Below are 10,404 nucleotides of genomic sequence, written 5' to 3' on the forward strand. Positions count from 1 at the left end.
GAATCTCGTAGTAGGAAAAAGTTATTTTCTCTCCTAGTCAAGCACATGGCTGGGTGCAGGGCAGGCCGAGGCCTAGGCAGAACCCCCCCACTGATGCAGTTTTGGTCAGATCAACAAGAGAGAGAGAGAGGGGCGTTGTGTGCAGGCTTTTAACCTCTGGTCAAAGTCCCACTTCTTAGGGTTGACCTGACCAGTGAGAAGATTGTATTTCCGGGCGACAACATTCATCCTGTCAGAGCTTTTATGACTGAGCAAGATTAACTGGCTGAGTTGTTGAAGAAGAACTATTAAAGATTTGTGTAATACTGATGTGTTGCACAGGTATCGACATATCGCATACACAAGCATTTACGAACCTATAGACACTAAACATGGCATAATTGAAGTTACATTAAATGCATCATAAAACATATGAATACAATACTGAGTACAATACCACAGTAATAATGGATACCAGTTCCTGGGAATATGCATGATCATTTATAGAGCAGTCTGTCTTTAGATTAATGCAGGAAAGTCTGTTTTCTGTGGGAAAGATGCAGGTTTTCTGTGTGTCTCTTTGTCTCTCCTTTTCCACATGGCAACACACACATACTTCAGGGCAATAAAACTAAGGCTGGATGGGAGCAGACCCCAGAGTAAGTTTTAAACAATTATTTGTTAAATATAACAAATAATTGTGTCTGATTTGTCTCAGTCGTCACATCCTGCTGAAAGAGGCAACCAGGGAATACCCATATGCAACAAACTGTGATGAACTGTGTATTCTGACACCTTTCTATCAGAACCAGCATTAACTTCTTGAGCAATCTGAGCTACAGCAGCTCATCTGTTGGATCGGACCACACGGGCCTTCGCTCCCCACGTGCATCGGTGAGCCTCGGCCGCCCATGACCCTGTCTCCGGTTCACCACTGTTCCTTCCTTGGAGCACTTTTGATAGATACTGACCACTGCAGACCGGGAACATCCCACAAGAGCTGCAGTTTTGGAGACGCTCTGACCCAGTCATCTAGCCATCACAATTTGGCCCTTGTCAAACTCAAATCTTTACGCTTTCCCATTTTTCCTACTTAACACATCAATTTTGAGGACATAATGTTCACTTGCTGCCTAATATATCCCACCCATTAGCAGGTACCGTGATGAAGAGATAATCAGAGTTATTCACTTCACCTGTCAGTGCTCATAATGTTATGCCTGATCGGTGTATATTCGTATAATTAAACCGCAGCCTCAGCCATAGTCACATTCTTCTGTTTTCAAGAAAACTGTACTCTCTTTTAGCACCACTCAGTGGACATTTCACTCTAGCAACTGCAAGGAAATGTGCTAAAAATCATTCGGAACAGGTAGCAACAACAGCAACACCTTGGCAACCACCTAGCACTGGGAGAAAGGCATCTGTCTCAAATTGAAAAAAGCACACAATCTGAATCATCACATTTATCCTGTAGGCTAAAATAAGCAATGTACATTGCTGTTGAACTCTTCGAGTGTGATCCTACACTCAGGCTTGAAGAGTGGAGTTTGGAGAGGTGTTTGTCTTTGACTTTTAATGACAGTGATTAAGCACAAAAGTCGAGGATATGAGCATGACTGGAATTCTGAGAAACACTTAGACCCTTTACCACCCACTGTGATGAACTCAATTAAGTCTGAACTAACCCGTTTCTGTTTATGCAAATAGGACCTGGAAAGTTTTAATAAATGCAGGTTCATGCGAGCTCAACTGCCCCAAGGACACTTGTTCCAAAGGCCACACTCAAATGAAAAGTTAGAGAACGACACGGCTTGAAGAGAAGGCTCAGGTTTTGCTCCCCAAAGGACAGTTATGGATCTGCAATTCATTCAAGTAGACCCCACTGTCTCATATTAAGACAAATGATTTATGCTCATTATAGACTAGATTGTATTATAATACACTGAACGACAAATCTGTTTATAGTGTTACAAATTCACACTCTGTAGAAACCAGGGCATGTCTATGATATTAAATGGGAACGTTTTGATGTAAATAAGTTATGTTATGGAAAAATAATGCATTCCTGTCCTCGAAGCCGAAGTGTGTAATTTTTTCCCACACTTGTTAAAATGTTTTTTCATACCCCAGATTAATATGAAGTCAACTATTGGCAAGTAGTTAAGCTGATTCCCCTGAAAAATGTAAAGACTGCAAAGCACTACAGGATTATATGTTTTAAGACTAATGACAGACTTGAAAATGTTTTGCATTTTCGGTTGACACTGGTATGTACTTCACCTTTAAAAGCTCCATGAATACAACAGCATTTAATTATCTTTAAACAAAACAAAAAAACATTGAGTGACATCAGAATGCTTTTAGGCCAGTGCTGCTTCTATCAAATTATGATATTATCAGTGTATTGATATTGATCAATACTGTTTCTCGACATCCCATTTCAAGTTTTTAGTCGGTTGGATGGATGTAAATGTCAAAGCTGAAAGCCTTTCACATCCTGAAATGCGATTATAGATCTGCATTATTTTATGTGTTACTGGTACAGTGCTTTGATGACTGATAAACTATTAGGAGAAATGATCACCATGAGTGATATAACATTCAAACAAGTTCACTTCTGAGAGCATAGATTCTCTCTCCACTATTGAGAATGCTACCAATAATATATTATATATATATATATTCTTTAACTATGGACAATTTTGCCATTTTAGAAAAGAAAAAAAAAAAAGTTTAATTTCACTTTTCCCGGATGTGTCACTTCCACCACATTTGTTTAATAGCATTCTAAACTGTCTTACTAAAGCAATAGCTAGCATTGCCATTATATAGATCCTACTGTTCAAAAGCTCAGGGTCAGTAAGATTTTTGTTTTGCAGTGCTTTGATCTGCCTGCATTGACACTATTCTTTAAGAGCTGCTGTGCAGCCAAAATAATGTACCAGTTATCACTGTAAAGCTGCTTTGACACAATCTACAATGTGAAAAGCGCTATATAAATAAAGGTGACTTGACTTGACTTGTTTTTGACTGAAATTAATATTTTAATTCAGCAAGGATGCATTAAATTAAATGAAACGTTCTTTTGAACTTTCTATTCAGCAAAAACCTGGAATAAAATGTATCATGGTTTCAACTGTTTTCAGCATTGGTATTAATAACAAATGTGTCTTGAGTATCAAATCAGCATATTAGAATGATTTCTGAAGGATCTTTTTTCACACCTCGCTAGAACTTCAAGAACAGTGGCAACTCAACTTGAATTACATTTGCAAATTAATGACCTCTTTGAGCACTTTCAGTCGCTCTTTAGATCTAAACATAGTACTGAAACAGCTCACAATCTTCAACAAACAAAAATTTTTCAATGTAATGCACAAAATGAGCTCATTTCAAATTTGATGCCTGCTACAGGTCTCAAAATAGTTGGGATTATATGTTTACCATGGTGTAGCATCTCCTCTTCTTTTCAAAACGTCTGGGGTTATGAGTTTCTGGAGTTTTTGGTGTTGGAATTTGGTCCCATTCTTTCCTGATATAGGTTTCCAGCTGCTGAAAAGATTGTGGTCGACTTTGATGTATTTTTCGCTTTTGCAGCAATGCCGCAAATGTTCTCTATAGGTGAAAGATCTGGACTGCAGGCAGGTCAATTCAGCACCTGGACTCTTCTACGACGAAGCCATGCTGTTGTAAGAGCTGCAAGTATGTGGTTTTGCATTGTCCTGCTGATATACACAAGGCCTTCCCTGAAATAGACATGAAATAGACTTTTCCACTTTGAAACAATCCATTTTAAATGAGCCTTGGCTCACAGGACACAATGGCACTTCTGGACCATGTTCACATACGGCTTTCTTTTTGCCAGATAGAGCTTTAGTTGGCATCTGCAGATGGCACGGCGGATTGTGCCCTTGCAATTTGACATTGAGGAACATTGTTTTCCACAATCTTTTTACGCACTCTTTCACAGATTGGAAAGCCTCGGTTCATCTTTACTTCTGAGAGACTCTGCCTCAGGGACAGTCGTAAACATGTATAATCGTTTTGTAAAACTATTACAAGATGTGAGGTTTATGTGAATTAATTTCAGACAACTGTTGTAGTCCTTATACAGTAACTTGGGTTATATCACGCATGTGAGGTATAAACTTATAAACAATTCTGATTTTTTTTTTTTTGTCATGGAATAAAATAAAACAGTTAACTGACTTTTTATCTCACAATTCTGATGTATTGCAATTGCGAGTTTACATCTCACATTTCTGACTTCAGAATTGCAAGATTGAAAGTTGCAATCAACTTTTTAACTTAATATGTAATATTAAGTAATATGGTTTGCAAACACTTTTCATGTTGACTTGAGATCCACACCTCGTGAACAACAGTGCATTCTTAATAATAAAGAAGCAGTGGTACCATTATATACCAGCCTATTTTTTTTCATATTTTCAAAGAAGCCAGAATCCAGCAGCCTCACACAGAATTGAAGCAATCTAGCAGAAAATCACACATGACTGAGCCAGTTGTAAAAATACAGAAAATGCCTGTTGCCTTTAACCTAACTCTTAGTGGGTTGTAGCAAACATCTCTAACTAAAAATCATTCATTCAATAAATCTTGATGACATTCAGTGATCCCTGCATGCATGCACTCACTCACTCTCTCCTCCTGCAATATAGCCTACTTGGACTGTTTGTTACCTTAGCAACAGGTTTCACAGCATTGCAACCAACAGTTGGCAACCCGCATCACTGCCATGGAGCTAATGGCTGTTGGGAAACACACACACAGGACAGGCTGTGGAAGAGAATTTACACAGTCTGATAATGGACTCTGTCATCAATGCCTTAATGCATGCACATTATATAAAAGCATTATATATATAAAATCTATTTTGCCCTCCATATATTTCAATATATGTAAATGTATTTTCTTTTCACTGAATATATATATTTTGAAATATATTTCAGTATATGAATGTTGAAACCAAAAATATTTTTAATTTCAAAAATTTATTTAATTGAGCTTCACTGTGTACAACATTTATTTAACATATATTTAAAATATATTTTAGATATTTTTAATATTATCTAATAATTTGGCAGCAGGTATATTTAAGACTTGACACACTGATCCATTAAACTGTTACACATGCTTTTTCTTTCTCAACTGTTTACATTCACTTGAAACATAACTGACTGTGTTTACGAGAATAATCACCAAGACTGGCTTTGTTTAAGTCCAATAAGCAGCGAAAAACAACTCAATTTAGTACTGAGAAGCAGCTTTGTGCACGCACTTTAGGTGTGAGCACAAAATCTGCAGGAATGAGTAAAATTATACACAATGCGCGCAATCCCATGCCAAAATTCAAGCCCTGTAACACCAACAGCGTCTGGGTCCAAAGTTGGCATGACACACCAAACCGACGCTCGACAGCCGACGGCCAAGTAGAACGTCTGTTCTGCGTAAGATGGAATGCCTTTCCATACCAGCAGGTGGCAGTAGGTGAATAGCCAATCAGAATGATCAGATGGCCCGATGGACCGATGAGCTCCGATGCTGATTCAACATGTGGAATTGGCCAGGACCAACTTCAGCCGACAGTGCGGAACACACTGAGAAAACTTGGCCGACGAACAAAAACTGCCCAACGACTGATTATTGGCTTGGTGTGTTCCGGGCTTAACACACAAAACAAGGACTACAAATTAATAAAACAAGCTTACAAAGCAATTGGTTCAATTGATTTAAGAGCTTCAAAAAGAGCGGTTTCTTCTTCGCCTGACACACCAAACTGACGCCCGAGTAGCAAGTCCGTTCTGCACCTATATAAGATGAAATGCCTTTCTGTACCAGCAGGTGGCAGTAGCTGAACAGCCAATCAGAATGATGAAATGGCCCGATGGACCGACGAGCTCTGACTAGAGGTCTTCACGGGTCCAAAAAGTCATACCCGAACCCAAGAGACCCGTAAATGTGCTACACGGAACCGACCCGGCCCGACTATTATTTTGAAAGTTGGACCCGAACCCGTGCAGAACCGAGAAATGCCATAAATGTACTACCCGGACCCGTCTAATCTGGACCCGAACCCGACCGGACCAGTCTGGACCCGATCGGCACATAGGTCTATTCCACAGCAAATTGTTATTAATAAGTCAATAAACAAGTTGCGAAAATAAAACGTGTTGTCTTATCTAATATTAGTAGGCTATAGCTTTCTCCCTTGGACCTGACTGTGATTCACTTGCCAAGAAAGTTCATCCGTTATTCCTCTTGCCGATTGAAATGCTTAATCCACTCATTATTCCAGCTTTAAAAGTTCACTTGCTGTCACGATGACAAATGCGACTTTGCAGTTTTGCATTATTTCGTTGTATCTCGAGACTCGAGTCAACTCCCATAATAAAATAACTTTGACTGTTTGCCCTTTTGAACTATAATAACGCTTGCTTGTTCAGTGACATGGCCGCTGACGTTAGCTTTACTTATTTGCGGGCATTTCTATGCTTTCTGAGCCGAGTCTGATCAAAACTTCAGATATAACAAGACGGCATAATGTTATTATAAAAACAGGAGAAAGAAAGTGCGTTCGCATGAGACATGCGCGTTAGCTGGAGCAACCTGAAACATAAGCTTTAAGCGTCACAGAAAACATTCGTGTGATAGTTCATATTTTGTTAATGATTTGAAATAAGCTATGTTATTTAAATGCGAATGTGCAAGGCTACAAGCAGTTATTGCTTCTGATGGCTGGGGTCACTCGTGTTTTTTCACCTTATCTCCCGGCTCATATAGCCTACTTTGCAAGTTACAAAACACGCACAGCACTGACAGACTCCCAACACGGCCGGGTGATCTCCGAATCAAATCGGCTCGGGTATACACACAATGTTAATCAGACCCGGGAACCAAAGTAATAGATTAGGACCCGACCCGGACCCGGCTGACCATTTAAAATATAGTCCCGAACCCGTACGGGTCCCGGGTCTTCTTTGTAGACCTCTAGCTCCGACGCCGATTCAACATGTCGAATCACCCGAAAAAAGCCAGCCAGGACCAACTTCAGCCGATGGTGCGGAACACACTGAGAAAACTTAGTCGGCCCATTAACCAAAAACGCCCGACGGCCGACTGCCCGCTTGATGTGTTCTGGGCTTAACACACAAAACAAGGATTACAAATTAATAAAACAAGCTTTCAAAACAGTAAATCTTTTACAAAGCAGTTGGTTCAGCTGATTTAAGAGCTTCGAAAAGAGCTGTTTCTCCATCACTAGCTAAAGCTAACCACTAAGTATTTTCTAACATAAGGATGCTTGATTGATATATTTTGAAACACTGATAACACAATGATTGAAATTTTTATCACACATTATACAACTGACTGGAATGAAACAAACCAGCTATCATCACAGAACTCACAAATCCAATGATAATACTCACCGATGTTTATATTGTTGTTTTCCCTCCAAAATGGTGGTGCATCCTGGATGACGATGTCATTAATATGGGAAGCCAAACACACCAAAAGTGGTACGAGGCAGCGGGGTGTTACAAAGCTCGCGCCGCGCTGACATGTCATCTGCGCGGATCAATGGACCGAGCCACGCGACCGACTCGTCAGCGCAGCGCAGACGAGTTTTCTAGCGCCACCCAATGGGCAGCGCGGCGCGAGCTAATCTCATCCAATAGTATCCAGCTGCAGACCCGCAGCACCACAGTTTCAGAACCGCAGTTTCATGATGTCTACAGTATTTAACAACAATACTTTTAAATAAAGTCATTTTTCTGTTCATATCGGCCTAACATGCATAAGATATCATGATGTACAAAGAGCAAAATTTTAAAACAGCCTATATGTTTAATGTCAATGAATGGATACAAACACAGTCGTGTATAGGCTACTGCGAGAATAGGCTACAACTACGCCGTTTTTATTTTTAAATTATTTTCTCCACGTTTTAAATAGGCTAATACAATGACACAGAGTTTGAGAATATTTATTTATTATTATTTTTATTAATTCAAACATATATTAATACATGTGTAACATTTGACTGTATATTTGATCGTATTATTTCCTTCATGTTCAAATTGTTACACATAATACTTAGGCCTACATTATGTAACGTAGGCTATTTAATGTCAAATAAAAATAACCATTTAAAAAAAAGCCTTGAACAAGTAAAACGTGTGTTGAAAACAAATAGGATATAAAACATTTCTAAAATAATAGGATTAAAACATATTTAAACTGCTGATAATAAAATAAAAACAAGCAAAAAACAAATAATCATCTTAAAACACTTAAAGATTATAAGCCCATATCATGGCATTTCTGCAGAAAACCCTGTCTTTTCATCCCTGAAAACAAAATGAATAAGTTTTATTAATATTTATTTAATATTAACACGATACATATCTTTGACAAATGCAAAAAAAAATCTTTAATGATAAAATGTAAATGATTCAATAGCCTAGCAGACACTTAGTAATACAAATACTTAGTAATATAAATATATAAATATAAATTCGCTCACCACATCATGACAGAAATATCATACACTCACCATATACACCTTCTGATGTCTCATTGGCTTAAATGCATGTTTCTCTTGTTCAAGGATTTGGAATGATTAAATACATGTAGGCTTATATTTTGACATTAAATGCCCTTAAATGCCTCTGTGTCTTTATACTATTTGTCAGAAGTTCACAACATGAACATAAGGAAATAATATCTCAAGGGAGACATTTTACTATATGGTTACACATTTATTAATATATTTTCAAAATTATTTGGTTAAAAGTATATTTGTTCACAGTTTATACAAATTAGTTCATGCCTTAACAAAACATAGTTTTGCAAAACATTGCATTATCGATTAACTTGGTAATTAAAACTCCTCTTTGTACATCATGATATCTTATGCATGTTAGGCCGATATGAACAGAAAAATGACTTTATTTAAAAGTATTGTTGTTAAATACTGTAGACATCATGAAACTGCGGTTCTGAAACTGTGGTGCTGCGGGTCTGCAGCTGGATACTATTGGATGAGATTAGCTCGCTCCGCGCTGCCCATTGGGTGGCGCTAGAAAACTCGTCTGCGCTGCGCTGACGAGTCGGTCGCGCGGCTCGGTCCATTGATCCGCGCAGATGACATGTCAGCGCGGCGCGAGCTTTGTAACACCCCGCTGCCTCGTACTATGGCGTTCGGACGAGGTCAAAAATATGACGTTGCAACTTGCACTCGTCTCACTGAACGTCTCACTGACGTCTTAATTTTTTGCTATTAAATCCATTCATTTTAAGACGCAGACGAGGCGTAGACGTCACGCAGACGTCACGTAAATCACGTGTGGCAGTGAAGTGTCGAGTCAGACGTTCACGCGTGATTCACGTGTAGCAGTGAAGTTATTTATTTATTTTTTCGCTAACACGTATCAGAACACGGTCCTCACACGGCTCAGTGCAGTGTGTGAGCCAATGCAGTATATACCTGTATGGCGCTCCCTTTGTGTCATTTCTTTCCTAACCAAGCTAAAAGACGTGTTAACGTGCGTGTGGAGAACGTCTGCACGTCTGCCCGTCTGAACGCAATACTTAACGTGCCTTGGCTAATTTAAAAATAGCGCTCCTACTTTTATGCTTGTATGATGGATTAATAAATGACTAACTAACTAACTGTATTTTTATATGTAGGCTATTTCTGAAATGCATTTTCTGTAAAGCTGCTTTGAAACAATATGTATTGTGAAAAGCGCTACAGCCTACAACTAAATTTGAATTTAACTGAATTGAACGGACTTGTCTTACTTGAGACACTGTTCGAACAGTAATTTAAGCTATTATTAAATTAGATTAAGTAATTTTCAGCAGAGAAAATCACATTAATAGATAGGCTACATAGGCCTAGCTTTTAACATCCTCAAAGGATATTAAGAAAATACTATTTAGGTTTGGATACATTAAAAAAAAAAACTAATCTCAACAGTAAAAAGCTTTGAATGTATTTTGAAATATCAATTATGCACGAGCTTGCATGGGAATAGGAAATAGGCTATATAGGCTCCAATAATAATAAAAAAAAGCTAGTAGAGTGGATGCATTACTTAATTATATGTTATAAAAATCGTTCTATGAACTTCTAGTAACCTCATTTAAACCGAGTTGTAAATGCTGAAATGAAAGGAGGCTAAATAAATATTATACTAAATATCAATATAAAATTGCCAGTAGATGGCGCCAAGGCCCTGTTCTATAGAGAATACTGGTTGATGTTCAACCTATTCTTTCAAAAACACAAATATATATTTAACACCCACACAACTACTTCTTTCAGACAATTGCAATTGTTCTGCTGTGGCGCTGTTTGGAACTGTATTTTCATTGACTATTGTGTGAAATGCCAGT

This window comes from Chanodichthys erythropterus, chromosome 11 (genome assembly GCF_024489055.1).
Source record: "Chanodichthys erythropterus isolate Z2021 chromosome 11, ASM2448905v1, whole genome shotgun sequence".
Lineage (NCBI taxonomy): Eukaryota > Metazoa > Chordata > Actinopteri > Cypriniformes > Xenocyprididae > Chanodichthys > Chanodichthys erythropterus.